Source organism: Pseudophryne corroboree, chromosome 3 (genome assembly GCF_028390025.1).
Source record: "Pseudophryne corroboree isolate aPseCor3 chromosome 3, aPseCor3.hap2, whole genome shotgun sequence".
NCBI lineage: Eukaryota > Metazoa > Chordata > Amphibia > Anura > Myobatrachidae > Pseudophryne > Pseudophryne corroboree.
Window position 1 is genome coordinate 242,821,475 of NC_086446.1, and position 19,829 is coordinate 242,841,303.

The 19,829-nt window shown below is 43.3% G+C and overlaps 1 long non-coding RNA gene across 2 annotated transcripts in view; it reads left to right on the forward strand.

Annotated features, from left to right (window-relative positions):
• The window catches only part of LOC135057654 (uncharacterized), a 77,471-nt gene extending 58,812 nt beyond the window's left edge, over positions 1-18,659 (forward strand). For both annotated transcript variants that reach the window (XR_010244267.1, XR_010244268.1), the window contains exons 4-5: positions 10,011-10,218; positions 18,456-18,659. This is a non-coding gene — a long non-coding RNA (uncharacterized LOC135057654). The remainder of the gene's footprint in view (positions 1-10,010; positions 10,219-18,455) is intronic.
• The last annotated feature ends 1,170 nt before the right edge of the window (positions 18,660-19,829 follow it).

Consider the following 19,829-nt stretch of genomic DNA (forward strand, 5'->3'; position numbering starts at 1 on the left):
ATTTGGTGCTTTCGTACCATTTTAAGTCCCTATCCAGCTTTCTTTTTCTTAATATCCTATTAGTTTGAATATCTGGGTTAATCCAGTATTCCGCATCCCTACAACCGTTAGACTTAATTGCTGCTTGCTCCTCTAGGTTAAGCTTGCCATCACTATTGGTATAGCATCATGCTGTGCCGTTTATTGCCATGCGGCATAGCATTGTGCTATATGGTGCCTCCCTGACATCCATCCCATTTGCAGCTTGCTTTCATTTGTGATCCTAATAGTTTGCATTTCAGAATGTAATGCATCTCTAAAACTATGCTGTGTTGTATGGCAATGTGCTGTATTTGGTGCTTTTGTACCATTTTAAGTCCCTATCCAGCTTTCTTCTTAATATCCTATTAGTTTGAATATCTGGGTTAAACCAGTATTCCGCATCCCTACAACCGTTAGACTTAATTGCTGCTTGCGCCTCTAGGTTAAGCTTGCCATCACTGTTAGTATAGCATCATGCTATGCCGTATAGTGCTATGCGGTATAGCATTGTGCTATATGGTGCCTTCCTGACATCCGTCCCACTTGCAGCTTGCTTTCATTTAGGATACTAATAGTTTGCATTTCAGAATGTAATGCATCTCTAAAACTATGCTGTGTTGTATGGCAATGTGCTGTATTTGGTGCTTTTGTACCATTTTAAGTCCCTATCCAGCTTTCTTCTTAATATCCTATTAGTTTGAATATCTGGGTTAAACCAGTATTCCGCATCCCTACAACCGTTAGACTTAATTGCTGCTTGCGCCTCTAGGTTAAGCTTGCCATCACTGTTAGTATAGCATCATGCTATGCCGTATAGTGCTATGCGGTATAGCATTGTGCTATATGGTGCCTCACTGACATCCATCCCATTTGCAGCTTGCATTCATTTGGGATCCTAATAGTTTGCATTTCAGAATGTAATGCAACTCTAAAACTATGCTGTGTTGCATGGCAATGTGCTGTATTTGGTGCTTTCGTACCATTTTAAGTCCCTATCCAGCTTCCTTCTTAATATCCTATTAGTTTGAATATCTGGGTTAATCCAGTATTCCGCATCCCTACAACCGTTAGACTTAATTTCTGCTTGCGCCTCTAGGTTAAGCTTGCCGTCACTATTGGTATAGCATCATGCTGTGCCGTTTATTGCCATGCGGCATAGCATTGTGCTATATGGTGACTTCCTGACGTCTGCCCCATTTTCAGCTTGTTTTTATTTAAAATCCTAATAGATTGCCTCTCTAAAACTATGCGGTGCTGTACCGTTTGGCATGGTACTGTTATGGTGCTTTTGTACCATTTTAAGTCCCTATCCAGCTTGCTTCTTCTTAATATCCTAATAGTTTGAATATCTGGGTTAATCCAGTATTCAGCATCCCTACAACCGTTAGACTAAATTGCTGCTTGCGCCGCTAGGGTTAGCTTGCCATCACCGTTAGTATAGCATCATGCTATGCCGTATAGTGCCATGCGGCATAGCATTGTGCTATATGGTGACTTCCTGACGTCTGCCCCATTTTCAGCTTGTTTTCATTTAAAATCCTAATAGATTGCATCTCTAAAACTATGCTGTGTTGTATGGCATGGCAATGTGCTGTATTTGGTGCTTTTCGTACCATTTTAAGTCCCTATCCAGCTTCCTTCTTAATATCCTAATAGTTTGAATATCTGGGTTAATCCAGTATTCAGCATCCCTACAACCGTTAGACTTAATTGCTGCTTGCGCTTCTAGGGTAAGCTTGCCATCACTATTGGTATAGCATCATGCTGTGCCGTTTATTGCCATGCGGCATAGCATTGTGCTATATGGTGCCTCCCTGACATCCATCCCATTTGCAGCTTGCTTTCATTTGGGATCCTAATAGTTTGCATTTCAGAATGTAATGCATCTCTAAAACTATGCTGTGTTGTATGGCAATGTGCTGTATTTGGTGCTTTTGTACCATTTTAAGTCCCTATCCAGCTTTCTTCTTAATATCCTATTAGTTTGAATATCTGGGTTAAACCAGTATTCCGCATCCCTACAACCGTTAGACTTAATTTCTGCTTGCGCCTCTAGGTTAAGCTTGCCGTCACTATTGGTATAGCATCATGCTGTGCCGTTTATTGCCATGCGGCATAGCATTGTGCTATATGGTGACTTCCTGACGTCTGCCCCATTTTCAGCTTGTTTTTATTTAAAATCCTAATAGATTGCCTCTCTAAAACTATGCGGTGCTGTACCGTTTGGCATGGTACTGTTATGGTGCTTTTGTACCATTTTAAGTCCCTATCCAGCTTTCTTCTTAATATCCTATTAGTTTGAATATCTGGGTTAAACCAGTATTCCGCATCCCTACAACCGTTAGACTTAATTGCTGCTTGCGCCTCTAGGTTAAGCTTGCCATCACCGTTAGTATAGCATCATGCTATGCCGTATAGTGCCATGCGGTATAGCATTGTGCTATATGGTGCCTTCCTGACATCCGTCCCATTTGCAGCTTGCTTTCATTTAGGATACTAATAGTTTGCATTTCAGAATGTAATGCAACCCTAAAACTATGCTGTGTTGCATGGCAATGTGCTGTATTTGGTGCTTTCGTACCATTTTAAGTCCCTATCCAGCTTCCTTCTTAATATCCTAATAGTTTGAATATCTGGGTTAATCCAGTATTCCGCATCCCTACAACCGTTAGACTTAATTTCTGCTTGCGCCTCTAGGTTAAGCTTGCCGTCACTATTGGTATAGCATCATGCTGTGCCGTTTATTGCCATGCGGCATAGCATTGTGCTATATGGTGACTTCCTGACGTCTGCCCCATTTTCAGCTTGTTTTCATTTAAAATCCTAATAGATTGCCTCTCTAAAACTATGCGGTGCTGTACCGTTTGGCATGGTACTGTACTGTTATGGTGCTTTTGTACCATTTTAAGTCCCTATCCAGCTTGCTTCTTCTTAATATCCTAATAGTTTGTATTTCAAAATGTAATGCATCTCTAAAACTATGCTGTGTTATATGGCATGGTACTGTGCTTTTATAGTACTTTCGTACCATTTTAAGTCCCTATCCAGCTTGCTGCTTCTTAATATCCTAATAGTTTGCATTTCAAAATGTAATGCATCTCTAAAACTATGCTGTGTTGCATGGCAATGTGCTGTATTTGGTGCTTTCGTACCATTTTAAGTCCCTATCCAGCTTTCTTTTTCTTAATATCCTAATAGTTTGAATATCTGGGTTAATCCAGTATTCTGCATCCCTACAACCGTTAGACTTAATTGCTGCTTGCGCCTCTAGGTTAAGCTTGCCATCACTATTGGTATAGCATCATGCTGTGCCGTTTATTGCCATGCGGCATAGCATTGTGCTATATGGTGCCTTCCTGACATCCGTCCCATTTGCAGCTTGCTTTCATTTGGGATCCTAATAGTTTGCATTTCAGAATGTAATGCATCTCTAAAACTATGCTGTGTTGTATGGCAATGTGCTGTATTTGGTGCTTTCGTACCATTTTAAGTCCCTATCCAGCTTTCTTCTTAATATCCTATTAGTTTGAATATCTGGGTTAAACCAGTATTCCGCATCCCTACAACCGTTAGATTTAATTGCTGCTTGCGCCTCTAGGTTAAGCTTGCCATCACCGTTAGTATAGCATCATGCTATGCCGTATAGTGCCATGCGGCATAGCATTGTGCTATATGGTGACTTCCTGACGTCTGCCCCATTTTCAGCTTGTTTTCATTTAAAATCCTAATAGATTGCATCTCTAAAACTATGCTGTGTTGTATGGCATGGCAATGTGCTGTATTTGGTGCTTTTCATACCATTTTAAGTCCCTATACAGCTTCCTTCTTATTATCCTAATAGTTTGAATATCTGGGTTAATCCAGTATTCAGCATCCCTACAACTGTTAGACTTAATTGCTGCTTGCGCTTCTAGGGTAAGCTTGCCATCACCGTTAGTATAGCATCATGCTATGCCGTATAGTGCCATGCGGCATAGCATTGTGCTATATGGTGCCTTCCTGACATCCGTCCCATTTGCAGCTTGCTTTCATTTAGGATACTAATAGTTTGCATTTCAGAATGTAATGCATCTCTAAAACTATGCTGTGTTGTATGGCAATGTGCTGTATTTGGTGCTTTCGTACCATTTTAAGTCCCTATCCAGCTTGCTGCTTCTTAATATCCTAATAGTTTGCAGTTTGCATTTCAAAATGTAATGCATCTCAAAAACTATGCTGTGTTGCATGGCAATGTGCTGTATTTGGTGCTTTTCGTACCATTTTAAGTCCCTATCCAGCTTCCTTCTTAATATCCTAATAGTTTGAATATCTGGGTTAATCCAGTATTCAGCATCCCTACAACCGTTAGACTTAATTGCTGCTTGCGCCGCTAGGGTAAGCTTGCCATCACCGTTAGTATAGCATCATGCTATGCCGTATAGTGCCATGCGGCATAGCATTGTGCTATATGGTGACTTCCTGACTTCTGCCCCATTTTCAGCTTGTTTTCATATAAAATCCTAATAGATTGCCTCTCTAAAACTATGCGGTGCTGTACCGTTTGGCATGGTACTGTACTGTTATGGTGCTTTCGTACCATTTTAAGTCCCTATCCAGCTTGCTGCTTCTTAATATCCTAATAGTTTGCATTTCAAAATGTAATGCATCTCTAAAACTATGCTGTGTTGTATGGCATGGCAATGTGCTGTATTTGGTGCTTTTCGTACCATTTTAAGTCCCTATCCAGCTTCCTTCTTAATATCCTAATAGTTTGAATATCTGGGTTAATCCAGTATTCAGCATCCCTACAACCGGTAGACTTAATTGCTGCTTGCGCTTCTAGGGTAAACTTGCCATCACCGTTAGTATAGCATCATGCTATGCCGTATAGTGCCATGCGGCATAGCATTGTGCTATATGGTGCCTTCCTGACATCCGTCCCATTTGCAGCTTGCTTTCATTTAGGATACTAATAGTTTGCATTTCAGAATGTAATGCAACTCTAAAACTATGCTGTGTTGCATGGCAATGTGCTGTATTTGGTGCTTTCGTACCATTTTAAGTCCCTATCCAGCTTCCTTCCTAATATCCTAATAGTTTGAATATCTGGGTTAATCCAGTATTCAGCATCCCTACAACTGTTAGACTTAATTGCTGCTTGCGCCGCTAGGGTAAGCTTGCCATCACCGTTAGTATAGCATCATGCTATGCCGTATAGTGCCATGCGGCATAGCATTGTGCTATATGGTGACTTCCTGACGTCTGCCCCATTTTCAGCTTGTTTTCATTTAAAATCCTAATAGATTGCCTCTCTAAAACTATGCGGTGCTGTACCGTTTGGCATGGTACTGTACTGTTATGGTGCTTTTGTACCATTTTAAGTCCCTATCCAGCTTGCTTCTTCTTAATATCCTAATAGTTTGCATTTCAAAATGTAATGCATCTCTAAAACTATGCTGTGTTGTATGGCATGGCAATGTGCTGTATTTGGTGCTTTCCGTACCATTTTAAGTCTCTATCCAGCTTCCTTCTTAATATCCTAATAGTTTGAATATCTGGGTTAATCCAGTATTCAGCATCCCTACAACCGTTAGACTTAATTGCTGCTTGCGCCGCTAGGGTAAGCTTGCCATCACCGTTAGTATAGCATCATGCTATGCCGTATAGTGCCATGCGGCATAGCATTGTGCTATATGGTGACTTCCTGACGTCTGCCCCATTTTCAGCTTGTTTTCATTTAAATTCCTAATAGATTGCATCTCTAAAACTATGCTGTGTTGTATGGCATGGCAATGTGCTGTATTTGGTGCTTTTCGTACCATTTTAAGTCCCTATCCAGCTTCCTTCTTAATATCCTAATAGTTTGAATATCTGGGTTAATCCAGTATTCAGCATCCCTACAACCGTTAGACTTAATTGCTGCTTGCGCTTCTAGGGTAAGCTTGCCATCACCGTTAGTATAGCATCATGCTATGCCGTATAGTGCCATGCGGTATAGCATTGTGCTACATGGTGCCTTCCTGACATCCGTCCCATTTGCAGCTTGCTTTCATTTAGGATACTAATAGTTTGCATTTCAGAGTGTAATGCAACTCTAAAACTATGCTGTGTTGCATGGCAATGTGCTGTATTTGGTGCTTTTCGTACCATTTTAAGTCCCTATCCACCTTCCTTCTTAATATCCTAATAGTTTGAATATCTGGGTTAATCCAGTATTCCGCATCCCTACAACCGTTAGACTTAATTGCTGCTTGCGCCTCTAGGTTAAGCTTGCCATCACCGTTAGTATAGCATCATGCTATGCCGTATAGTGCCATGCGGCATAGCATTGTGCTATATGGTGCCTTCCTGACATCTGTCCCATTTGCAGCTTGCTTTCATTTGGGATCCTAATAGTTTGCATTTCAAAATGTAATGCATCTCTAAAACTATGCTGTGTTATATGGCATGGTACTGTACTGTTATGGTGCTTTTGTACCATTTTAAGTCCCTATCCAGCTTGCTGCTTCTTAATATCCTAATAGTTTGCATTTCAAAATGTAATGCATCTCTAAAACTATGCTGTGTTGTATGGCATGGCAATGTGCTGTATTTGGTGCTTTTCGTACCATTTAAAGTCCCTATCCAGCTTCCTTCTTAATATCCTAATAGTTTGAATATCTGGGTTAATCCAGTATTCAGCATCCCTACAACCGTTAGACTTAATTGCTGCTTGCGCCGCTAGGGTAAGCTTGCCATCACCGTCAGTATAGCATCATGCTATGCCGTATAGTGCCATGCGGCATAGCATTGTGCTATATGGTGACTTCCTGACGTCTGCCCCATTTTCAGCTTGTTTTCATTTAAAATCCTAATAGATTGCCTCTCTAAAACTATGCGGTGCTGTACCGTTTGGCATGGTACTGTACTGTTATGGTGCTTTTGTACCATTTTAAGTCCCTATCCAGATTGCTTCTTCTTAATATCCTAATAGTTTGAATATCTGGGTTAATCCAGTATTCAGCATCCCTACAACCGTTAGACTTAATTGCTGCTTGCGCCGCTAGGGTAAGCTTGCCATCACCGTTAGTATAGCATCATGCTATGCCGTATAGTGCCATGCGGCATAGCATTGTGCTATATGGTGCCTTCCTGACATCCGTCCCATTTGCAGCTTGGTTTCATTTAGGATACTAATAGTTTGCATTTCAGAATGTAATGCAACTCTAAAACTATGCTGTGTTGCATGGCAATGTGCTGTATTTGGTGCTTTCGTACCATTTTAAGTCCCTATCCAGCTTTCTTTTTCTTAATATCCTATTAGTTTGAATATCTGGGTTAATCCAGTATTCCGCATCCCTACAACCGTTAGACTTAATTGCTGCTTGCTCCTCTAGGTTAAGCTTGCCATCACTATTGGTATAGCATCATGCTGTGCCGTTTATTGCCATGCGGCATAGCATTGTGCTATATGGTGCCTCCCTGACATCCGTCCCATTTGCAGCTTGCTTTCATTTGGGATCCTAATAGTTTGCATTTCAGAATGTAATGCATCTCTAAAACTATGCTGTGTTGTATGGCAATGTGCTGTATTTGGTGCTTTCGTACCATTTTAAGTCCCTATCCAGCTTCCTTCTTAATATCCTAATAGTTTGAATATCTGGGTTAATCCAGTATTCCGCATCCCTACAACCGTTAGACTTAATTTCTGCTTGCGCCTCTAGGTTAAGCTTGCCGTCACTATTGGTATAGCATCATGCTGTGCCGTTTATTGCCATGCGGCATAGCATTGTGCTATATGGTGACTTCCTGACGTCTGCCCCATTTTCAGCTTGTTTTCATTTAAAATCCTAATAGATTGCCTCTCTAAAACTATGCGGTGCTGTACGTTTGGCATGTTACTGTACTGTTATGGTGCTTTTGTACCATTTTAAGTCCCTATCCAGCTTGCTTCTTTTTAATATCCTAATAGTTTGCATTTCAAAATGTAATGCATCTCTAAAACTATGCTGTGTTATATGGCATGGTACTGTGCTTTTATAGTACTTTCGTACCATTTTAAGTCCCTATCCAGCTTGCTGCTTCTTAATATCCTAATAGTTTGCATTTCAAAATGTAATGCATCTCTAAAACTATGCTGTGTTGTATGGCATGGCAATGTGCTGTATTTGGTGCTTTTCGTACCATTTTAAGTCCCTATCCAGCTTCCTTCTTAATATCCTAATAGTTTGAATATCTGGGTTAATCCAGTATTCAGCATCCCCACAACCGTTAGACTTAATTGCTGCTTGCGCCGCTATGGTAAGCTTGCCATCACCGTTAGTATAGCATCATGCTATGCCGTATAGTGCCATGCGGCATAGCATTGTGCTATATGGTTCCTTCCTGACATCCGTCCCATTTGCAGCTTGCTTTCATTTAGGATACTAATAGTTTGCATTTCAGAATGTAATGCATCTCTAAAACTATGTTGTGTTGCATGGCAATGTGCTGTATTTGGTGCTCTTCGTACCATTTTAAGTCCCTATCCAGCTTTCTTTTTCTTAATATCCTAATAGTTTGAATATCTGGGTTAATCCAGTATTCAGCATCCCTACAACCGTTAGACTTAATTGCTGCTTGCGCCACTAGGGTAAGCTTGCCATCACCGTTAGTATAGCATCATGCTATGCCGTATAGTGCCATGCGGCATAGCATTGTGCTATATGGTGACTTCCTGACGTCTGCCCCATTTTCAGCTTGTTTTCATATAAAATACTAATAGATTGCCTCTCTAAAACTATGTGGTGCTGTACCGTTTGGCATGGTACTGTTATGGTGCTTTTGTACCATTTTAAGTCCCTATCCAGCTTGCTTCTTAATATCCTAATAGTTTGCATTTCAGAATGTAATGTATCTCTAAAACTGCTGTGTTGTATGGCATGGCAATGTGCTGTATTTGGTGATTTCGGACCATTTTAGGTCCCTATCCAGCTTCCTTCTTAATATCCTAATAGTTTGAATATCTAGGTTAAAGCAGTATTCAGCATCCCTACAACCGTTAGACTAAATTGCAGCTTGCGCCTCTAGGGTAAGCATGTCCCTATCTAGCTTGCTTTTTCTAAATATCCTAATAGTTTGAATATCTGGGTTAATCCAGTATTCCGCATCCCTACAACCGTTAGACTTAATTTCTGCTTGCGCCTCTAGGTTAAGCTTGCCGTCACTATTGGTATAGCATCATGCTGTTCCGTTTATTGCCATGCGGCATAGCATTGTGCTATATGGTGACTTCCTGACGTCTGCCCCATTTTCAGCTTGTTTTCATTTAAAATCCTAATAGATTGCCTCTCTAAAACTATGCGGTGCTGTACCGTATGGCATGGTACTGTGCTGTTATGGTGCTTTCGTACCATTTTAAGTCCCTATCCAGCTTGCTTTTTCTTAATTGCCACTTGTGCCGGTAGGTGCAGTTGTGCCATATGGTGTGACATTGTGGTGTATGGTGCTTTCCTAACATTTGGAGTCCAATATCCAGCTTGCTCTTAATATCCAAATAGTTTTCATGTCAGAATGTACTGGTTCTCTAAAACTATGTGGTGGTGTTGGTGTGGCATGGCAATGTTCTGTATGGTGCTATCTAAAGTTTTCACTCCGATTTCTAGCTTGCTTTTACTTAATATCCTAATACAGATATTCTCAAACTTGTTTTTCAAGGCACCTTAATTATTCCAAGTTTTAAGTATATCCAGTTCTGTAAGGTGCCTTGCATTATGGCATCATGTGATATGTTGACTTCCTGTAGGGCAGAGCTGGCCAAACCAGTCCTCGAGATCTACCACAGGTGTAGTCATTACTAATTAAGATGTGCTGCATTCATTCCTAACGGACCATTCTACAGATCTCCAGGAGGCCTGGAAAAAATGAACTGTTGGTAGATCTCGAGGACCGGTTTGGACAGCCCTGCTGTAGGGTGTTGTGCGTTTCGTTTAAAATTGTCTATTTTATATTGTTTACAGATTTTACTTACTAGTATTTCCACTTCTCACTAGGTCAGATACTCTATTGAATGTTGAGGTGTTTGGGTACCTGAAAGAAAGTGGTTTGCTTCATCCATTAGCAAAATTGCAAGAGGAAGCCAATGTCTTGAAACACGGAGGACAGCTGTGTGGGTGACATTAAAAGCGAGCATCAGAATCCAGTGCTGCAGACTATTGTCGCCGAAGCTGCCGGACTCTGTTTATTGACTTCGGTGCACAGGTAAATATCTTTAGTATTCGTTTTAGATAATTATATTCCTTTCATATTGTAATAGTTTGTATTGCTGGGTATAACATGTTTTGATGGCTATATTGTGCCTTGCTGAAGTTGTCAGCCCATTTTCAGCTTGCTGTCATTTAAAATCCTAATAGATTGCATCTCTAAAACTATGCTGTGTTGGGGGGCGTGGCCACGGCAGCACAGGAGTAGGAAGCAGATCCCGGGAGCTCCCTGGATTAAACATCCTCCTGTAATATCCTGGCCCCTTTGGTGTGCCTGAATACCCTGCTTTTCTTCCCTACGCTGCAGGGCACCGGCAGGCGATTTCCCCGCTCTCCCCGGGGTCTGTACGGCCGAGGAGACATACTTCCGGATTTGCGGCCTATACCTCCTCCGGATCCCCGGCCTCAATTTTGGAGATTCCCGGCCCCACTGCTCTGGACTGCTGCTTCCAGTCATAGAGGGAACACTCTCACTTAAAGGCTGACTGATATGTAACTGGTGAGTGACTTCTACCTCCTGGGATCAAATTACACTTTGACTTCAGTTGCTGTCTTATTTTACATACTAAATAACTGCATCGCTCCTGCTCTCACCTATATTCTGGGACGCTGCCAGTACTTTCTTTTACATTTGCCTACTACTTTGGAGACCAGCTGCGGATGTGTTTCTGCTTATTACAACCCTAAAATTCACTCATTGCTGAAGTCTCCTTCTACGCTTTTGACCTGAGATTATACCGGAGTGTCTGTTACTACCTATTGTCCGTCATGGTTCGGGACGGCCAGCGCACGGCTGCGGCGAAGCTGGAGAAATTTGCCAGACAACCTAACCCACTAAACCAACGGGCCTCGCAGGCCGCTTCGCAGGGGGCCTCTCCGTCCCACTCCTACTCCCCATCTGCAACAGCTGCTGAATCCCCTAACACACCCGCAGCTCCATCTCTTCAACAAGTGCTGGAGGCAATAGCTGGATCGGAACAGCGTCTTTCAGATAAGATGGAGAAAGTGCAGTGTGATCTCTCACTGCTTCGGCAGGACGTCCAGCGCAAACGAGAGAGAGTGGGAGAGGCAGAAACCCGTGTCTCGAACCTGGAGGATATGTGCGGTCCTATGAAACAATCTATTTCCACGGTAACCCAGCAAGTAACATCCCTTCAATCCAAATTACTAGACATGGAGGGTCGGCTGCGTAGAAATAATGTGCGATTTGTGGGCCTGCCGGAGAAGGAGGGCGGCTCCCAGCCTGAGGTCTTCCTGGAGTCATGGCTTAAGGAACTGTACGGCGCTGAATCCTTCACGACACAGTTTACGGTGGAGCGTGCACACCGGATACCATCTCGTCCTCTACCTCCTGGCGCCCCTCCGCGCACCTTCATCGCCAAATTTCTGCATTATAAGGACCGTGACTCGGTCCTCCGGTTGGGACGCACAAAAGGCCCCCTTACCAGAAACGGGGTTACCGTGTCTGCTTTTCCTGATTTTGCCGCGGAAGTCCAGAAGGATCGAGCCCAGTTTATGCCTATCAAGAGGCGCCTCAGAGACCTGAACGTCTCCTACTCTATGCTATTCCCCTCCCGACTCCGGGTGGTAGCGGACGGGGAAACCAAATTCTTCAATTCCCCTAGAGAGGCGGCCCAATGGCTGGACAGATATGCTCCGGGAGCGCGCCAGATGGCCCCGGATTGAGGCCCTGCACTGTCTAATGATCGGTTGGGACCACCAGAGGCATCTACCCATTGTCCAGGGAGCCCCCCCTTGGCGTTGGTGGCTCAGGACTTTTCTTTCTCTTGATCGCTTGACTTTGGTTAAGGGTTTTGTTTAGTATTTAGCCCTTGAGAGATAGAAACGATAGTTTGGGATTTAAGTATGCCGAAGTTAGGGGTGGTATACGGGGAGGGGGGGGGGAGTTCAGCGAACAGCTTGTTGCTGTGCCTTACACAAGTTTTTTTCTTTCTATAGTTTATTTTTCTCATGCTTAAATTTGTTTTGGAGTACATTCATTTTGATGTGGAAGGTATGTCTGATGCATTGGATACTGTCGATTAAGAATCAGGGATTGAGTAGTATAGCACTGTTATTACCCTCACTAACAATTTCCAGGAATATTCGCTGGACTGTATTTTTAGGTTACTACATAGAATATTACCAGATCTATGGCTAATTTGAAATTTCTGACATGGAATGTTCGAGGTTTAAATAATAAGATAAAGCGTTCCTTAGTATTAACTACACTTCGGAAATATGGCCCGGATGTTGCATGTCTTTGCGAGACTCACTTGGAGGGGAATAGGTTACTGTCACTTAGAAGACCCTGGGTGGGCTGGGCCAATCACGCTTCTCACTCCTCTTCCTCCAGGGGTGTGTCAATCCTGATAAAGAAATCGGTCCAATTTGAGCTGGTATCGGTCAAGACTGACAAATACGGTCGATTTGTGTTCCTTGAATGTAGACTAAGTTCCCAACCCTACTACATACTGGTGGTTTATATCCCCCCCCCCATTCTCGTACGATGTACTACAGCAAGCCGCTTCATTCATAGCCTCCTCTCCGGACACCCCGGTAATCTGCTTGGGTGACTTTAACAATGTCATGAATTTAGCTTTAGACAGATGGCGCTCTCCGCAGGCTGCTGGGGTCCGCTCTAGTCCTACTAAATTTGCTGATTTTCTGAATAATTTGCAGTGGGTGGATGTGTGGAGAGCTCGGCACCCTACGACTAGACAGTTTTCATGCTTCTCTGGCACGCATGGTTCGTTCTCCAGGATCGATCTGACCCTACTCTCCCCCGTTCTTCTCCCTAGGGTGGTTGACGTCCAATACGAGGCCCGGGGTATATCTGATCACTCCCCTATGGTGTTGACTCTCGCTATGGTGAGCCAGAGGGGTCAATCTTATTGGAAACTGCATCCTTCCTGGCTGCTGCAAATAGGTGACTGCTCTGACCAGGTGACTCAGTGGGAAGGATACTTTACTGACAATGTAGGCTCGGCCCCCGGAACAGTGGTTTGGGATTCATTTAAGGCATTCCTAAGGGGAACGTATATTGGACGTATTTCTGCCCTCAAAATGTCCTGCAGGGAGAGAGAGCGAGCCCTTGAGAGTGACGCCAGGGATTTGGAATCTAGATACTTGGTGGATGGCACCCCTGCGCTGAAGGTACGCTGGCTGGCGGCCCAGTCGGCATGGGTGGCTCATCTGTCTGATATAAACTCGCGCTCGCTTCTATTTCAGGCTACTAATATTTACATGCAGGGCGATAGGCCAGGTGGCCTGTTGGCTCGATTGGTGCACAGTGACCGCCCAGGTTCTACAATTGCTCAGATGACCGGTAGCGATGGCGCCCTTGTGAACACCACGCCGGAAATTGCGCAGCTATTCCGCTCCTACTATGCTGAGGTCTACAGTTCACAACTGGTAGACTCGACATCAGACCTCTCCGCTTATTTAAGTAATATTCCCCTACCCACACTCCCCCCGGAGGCCTCTGAGATGCTGGAGACACCCTTGACTCTGGAAGAGGTAACGGCGGCTATTGGCTTGTCTCCCAGCGGCAAGGCACCGGGCTATGACGGCATCCCCTCAGAGGTATACAAGACCCACATTGATTTCTTCGGTCCTAGGCTTCACGCCCTGTATTCTGATATTTTTGTTAATGATCAACTTCCCCCCTCTATGGCGGAGGCGATTATTATAGTGATCCCGAAGCCCGGAAAAGACCCTAGATCCCCAGAATCCTATAGACCGATATTGATTCCCACTGACGCTAAGATCCTGGCAAAGATTTTAGCAGTTCGACTCAACACCGTAATTACTTCCATTATCCACTCCGACCAGACCGGCTTTATGCCAGGGATGTCCACTTCTATTAACCTACGTAGATTATATACCATCTTACAAATCCCATATGACTTCCCCTCTGACTCGGTAGTGGTCTCACTGGATGCCGCCAAGGCATTTGACAGTATCGAGTGGTCCTATCTATGGGAGGTCATGACAGCTATGGGTTTCGGGCCTAATTTTATAAAATGGATTAAATTGCTTTATCAGCACCCGACTGCCAGGATCTCAGTGAATGGCTATCTCTCCCTCGTTCCGCCTGTTTCGCGGGACCAGGCAGGGATGTCCTCTGTCCCCAACCTTGTTTGCCCTGGCCATCGAACCCTTGGCCTGTCTAATAAGGTCCCACCCAGGCGTGGTGGGCATTCATACCGGCCCTCGTGAGGATAGGATTGCCCTTTACGCTGACGACATGCTGTTGTTTCTGCAGGATTACACCAGGTCTATGCCTACAGTGTTGCAATTGATTGAGGAGTTCGGTGTATATTCAGGCCTTCATATTAACTGGTCTAAGTCCTCTATTATGCCTGTGATTGGCCCCCCCCCCTGCTGCTCCTAAAATCTCCCTGCCGCTATGTTGGACGGCGAAATTTAAATATCTTGGGATTCAGGTAACCAATGACCCCTCTGACTTTACACCTTTGATCCTTGATCCGATCATGCAACAAATAACTCGTAAATCCAAGACTTGGTGTAAGCTTCCATTGACTGTATCTGGCAGGGTCAGCCTCGTAAAAATGATAATACTACCTAAGATTCTATATGTGGTTCTGCAATCCCCTGTATATATTCATCCATCCTTCTTTAGAAAATTGAATAGTGTCCTGTCTTCTTTAATATGGGCTAGCAAACGTCCTAGAATACAACTGAACACTCTCACCAGGCTGCGCAGCGACGGAGGTCTGGCCTTGCCAAACTTTCAGATGTACTACTATGCCGCTCAGCTGTCTCATATTAGTGCATGGGTGCAGGATACTGGCGTCACTTCTCTACACTGGGTATTTATACAATGCTACTTCCCCGACTTATCCCCCCTGCAGGTGTTGCTGAGTGGGAGCTTGGCCCGGTTCCTCCCTCCTCTTATATACCAAGCCATGAAGGTGTGGCAGGCACTAAAAATTCTTTTGAAATTTGATGGATTGGACCCGGACACCCCCCTCTGGTATTCTAAATGGCTCCCTGAACTGTATGCGCTCGAGGGGAGGGAAGTTTGGGCCCCTAAATCAGTGATTTCCATAAATCACCTTTATATGGATAATACGCTCAAATCCTTCCAACAACTAAAAGATGAGTTTAATTTGCCTAACTCCTATTTTTTTAGATACCTCCAGCTCAGACATGCCTTGCAGTCCCAATTCGCCAATTCCCCCCCTAAAATTATACCATTTCCCATTAAGACCTTTGTAAGTATGCTGGGTCGAGTTAAGATGATTTCCCATGCTTATGGTTATCTACTCGCCAAACTCCATATAGATCCTTTGACACGTCTCCGTGTCAAATGGGAGCAGGATCTGGGCCCCATAGATGAAGAGAACTGGACCCTTGCTTTGGAAACTCCGTGCACGGTTACCAAATCCATCAGGTATCAACAGATACAATACTTCCTTTTGCATAGAATATATATGACCCCGGCCAGACTGGCCAAATTCGGGACGGGTCGTGTGGGTGACTGCCCTAAGTGTGGGATGACTGCAGGTACTTTTTGGCACCTCATTTGGGATTGTCCGGTGTTGCGGGCTTTCTGGGCGGGGGTCGGATCGATTCTGGGGAACACAGGGGTGGACGAGGCCATGCTTACTCCGCAATTTTGCATCCTGGGAATGGGTAGCTCTGACTTTGTGTCTGGTCCAGAGGGCCTATATGCTCGCAACATATGTGCAATGGCGAAGGTAAGCATTGCGAGGCTATGGATGGCCCCTAAGGGCCCTACACTCCCCGCTCTTAAGGCACTAATAAACGACACTGTTTTTAAGGAACGATACATTTATATGAAACACAATGCCTCCGCTAAATTTGAAAGAATTTGGTCTCCATGGCTGGAATCCATATACTCCGTCCCAGACCCTACAACTTAATGGTGATAGGGTTACTAACAGGTCCTGGATTTGCCAAGTTATGATCTTCTAGGGCCATCGGCTTCCCTCTCACCCAATGGGTTGTGAATGAGAGAGTGGCTCTGTGCCCATCTGGACAGGGTAGGATTTAGAGTGCTAGTATCCCCCAATGCGTCCTCTTCCCCATAATGTTTTTTGTCTCTTTGTTTTTTTAATTTTTTTATTTCTGGGGTTCTCTGTGTTTGGTTTCTGATTGTTTTCTTCTCTTTTAAAGGGTTTTACTCGGACGGATTGTCCGTAAGAGTTATATTTGAGGGGGGGGGGGGAAACAAAACAAAGTATAATGTGATTTCATGAATACTAGAGTGTACGGATAATGCAAAATAATGGTATATATAACTGTACATTCCTATGCGCCTATGAGCAAATTACATAGTTTGAAAAGAAGTCGAAAGTGAATGCTGTTCCCCGATGAGGACATGTCATTACGTGTTTAATGTGTTCCTGTTATGCAATGTCTGTATGCAAACTACTCTCCTTCGAAATAAAAATACTTTATTTAAAAAAAAAAAACTATGCTGTGTTGCATGGCAATGTGCTGTATTTGGTGCTTTTCGTACCATTTTAAGTCCCTATCCAGCTTCCTTCTTAATATCCTAATAGTTTGAATATCTGGGTTAATCCAGTATTCAGCATCCCTACAACCGTTAGACTTAATTGCTGCTTGCGCTTCTAGGGTAAGCTTGCCATCACCGTTAGTATAGCATCATGTTATGCCGTATAGTGCCATGCGGTATAGCATTGTGCTATATGGCACCTTCCTGACATCCGTCCCATTTGCAGCTTGCTTTCATTTAGGATACTAATAGTTTGCATTTCAGAATGTAATGCAACTCTAAAACTATGCTGTGTTGCATGGCAATGTGCTGTATTTGGTGCTTTTCGTACCATTTTAAGTCCCTATCCAGCTTTCTTTTTCTTAATATCCTAATAGTTTGAATATCTGGGTTAATCCAGTATTCAGCATCCCTACAACCGTTAGACTTAATTGCTGCTTGCGCCACTAGGGTAAGCTTGCCATCACCGTTAGTATAGCATCATGCTATGCCGTATAGTGCCATGCGGCATAGCATTGTGCTATATGGTGACTTCCTGACGTCTGCCCCATTTTCAGCTTGTTTTCATATAAAATACTAATAGATTGCCTCTCTAAAACTATGTGGTGCTGTACCGTTTGGCATGGTACTGTTATGGTGCTTTTGTACCATTTTAAGTCCCTATCCAGCTTGCTTCTTAATATCCTAATAGTTTGCATTTCAGAATGTAATGTATCTCTAAAACTGCTGTGTTGTATGGCATGGCAATGTGCTGTATTTGGTGATTTCGGACCATTTTAGGTCCCTATCCAGCTTCCTTCTTAATATCCTAATAGTTTGAATATCTAGGTTAAACCAGTATTCAGCATCCCTACAACCGTTAGACTTAATTGCTGCTTGCGCCTCTAGAGTAAGCTTGTCGTCACCGTTAGTATAGCATCATGCTGTGCCCGTATAGTGCCATGCGGCATAGCATCGTGCTATATGGTGACTTCCTGACGTCTGTCCCATTTTCAGCTTGCTTTCATTTAAAATCCTAATAGTTTGCCTCTCTAAAACTATGCGGTGCTGTACCGTATGGCATGGTACTGTGCTGTTATGGTGCTTTCGTACCATTTTAAGTCCCTATCCAGCTTGCTTTTTCTTAATTGCCACTTGTGCCGGTAGGTGCAGTTGTGCCATATGGTGTGACATTGTGCTGTATGGTGCTTTCCTAACATTTGGAGTCCAATATCCAGCTTGCTCTTAATATCCAAATAGTTTTCATGTCAGAATGTACTGGTTCTCTAAAACTATGTGGTGGTGTTGGTGTGGCATGGCAATGTTCTGTATGGTGCTATCTAAAGTTTTCACTCCGATTTCTAGCTTGCTTTTACTTAATATCCTAATACAGATATTCTCAAACTTGTTTTTCAAGGCACCTTAATTATTCCAAGTTTTAAGTATATCCAGTTCTGTAAGGTGCCTTGCATTATGGCATCATGTGATATGTTGACTTCCTGTAGGGCAGAGCTGGCCAAACCAGTCCTCGAGATCTACCACAGGTGTAGTCATTACTAATTAAGATGTGCTGCATTCATTCCTAACGGACCATTCTACAGATCTCCAGGAGGCCTGGAAAACATGAACTGTTGGTAGATCTCGAGGACCGGTTTGGCCAGCCCTGCTGTAGGGTGTTGTGCGTTTCGTTTAAAATTGTTTTATATTGTTTACAGATTTTACTTACTAGTATTTCCACTTCTCACTAGGTCAGATACTCTATTGAATGTTGAGGTGTTTGGGTACCTGAAAGAAAGTGGTTTGCTTCATCCATTAGCAAAATTGCAAGAGGAAGCCAATGTCTTGAAACACGGAGGACAGCTGTGTGGGTGACATTAAAAGCGAGCATCAGAATCCAGTGCTGCAGACTATTGTCGCCGAAGCTGCCGGACTCTGTTTATTGACTTCGGTGCACAGGTAAATATCTTTAGTATTCGTTTTAGATAATTATATTCCTTTCATATTGTAATAGTTTGTATTGCTGGGTATAACATGTTTTGATGGCTATATTGTGCCTTGCTGAAGTTGTCAGCCCATTTTCAGCTTGCTGTCATTTAAAATCCTAATAGTTTGCCTTTCTAAAACTATGCGGTGCTGTACCGTATGGCATGGTACTGTGCTTTTATGGTGCTTTTGTACCATTTTAAGTCCCTATCCAGCTTCTTCATATCCTAATAGATTGAATAGATGGGTTAAACCAGTATTCAGCATCCCTACAACCGTTAGACTTAATTGCTGCTTGTGCCTCTAGGGTAAGCTTGCCATCACCGTTCGTATAGCATCATGCTATGCCGTATAGTGCCATGCGGCATAGCATTGTGCTATATGGTGACTTCCTGACGTCTGCCCCATTTTCAGCTTGTTTTCATTTAAAATCCTAATAGATTGCATCTCTAAAACTATGCTGTGTTGTATGGCATGGCAATGTGCTGTATTTGGTGCTTTTCGTACCATTTTAAGTCCCTATCCAGCTTCCTTCTTAATATCCTAATAGTTTGAATATCTGGGTTAATCCAGTATTCCGCATCCCTACAACCGTTAGACTTAATTTCTGCTTGCGCCTCTAGGTTAAGCTTGCCGTCACTATTGGTATAGCATCATGCTGTGCCGTTTATTACCATGCGGCATAGCATTGTGCTATATGGTGACTTCCTGACGTCTGCCCCATTTTCAGCTTGTTTTCATTTAAAATCCTAATAGATTGCATCTCTAAAACTATGCTGTGTTGTATGGCATGGCAATGTGCTGTATTTGGTGCTTTTCGTACCATTTTAAGTCCCTATCCAGCTTCCTTCTTAATATCCTAATAGTTTGAATATCTGGGTTAATCCAGTATTCAGCATCCCTACAACCGTTAAACTTAATTGCTGCTTGCGCCGCTAGGGTAAGCTTGCCATCACCGTTAGTATAGCATCATGCTATGCCGTATAGTGCCATGCTGCATAGCATTGTGCTATATGGTGCCTTCCTGACATCCGTCCCATTTGCAGCTTTCTTTCATTTAGGATACTAATAGTTTGCATTTCAGAATGTAATGCAACTCTAAAACTATGCTGTGTTGCATGGCAATGTGCTGTATTTGG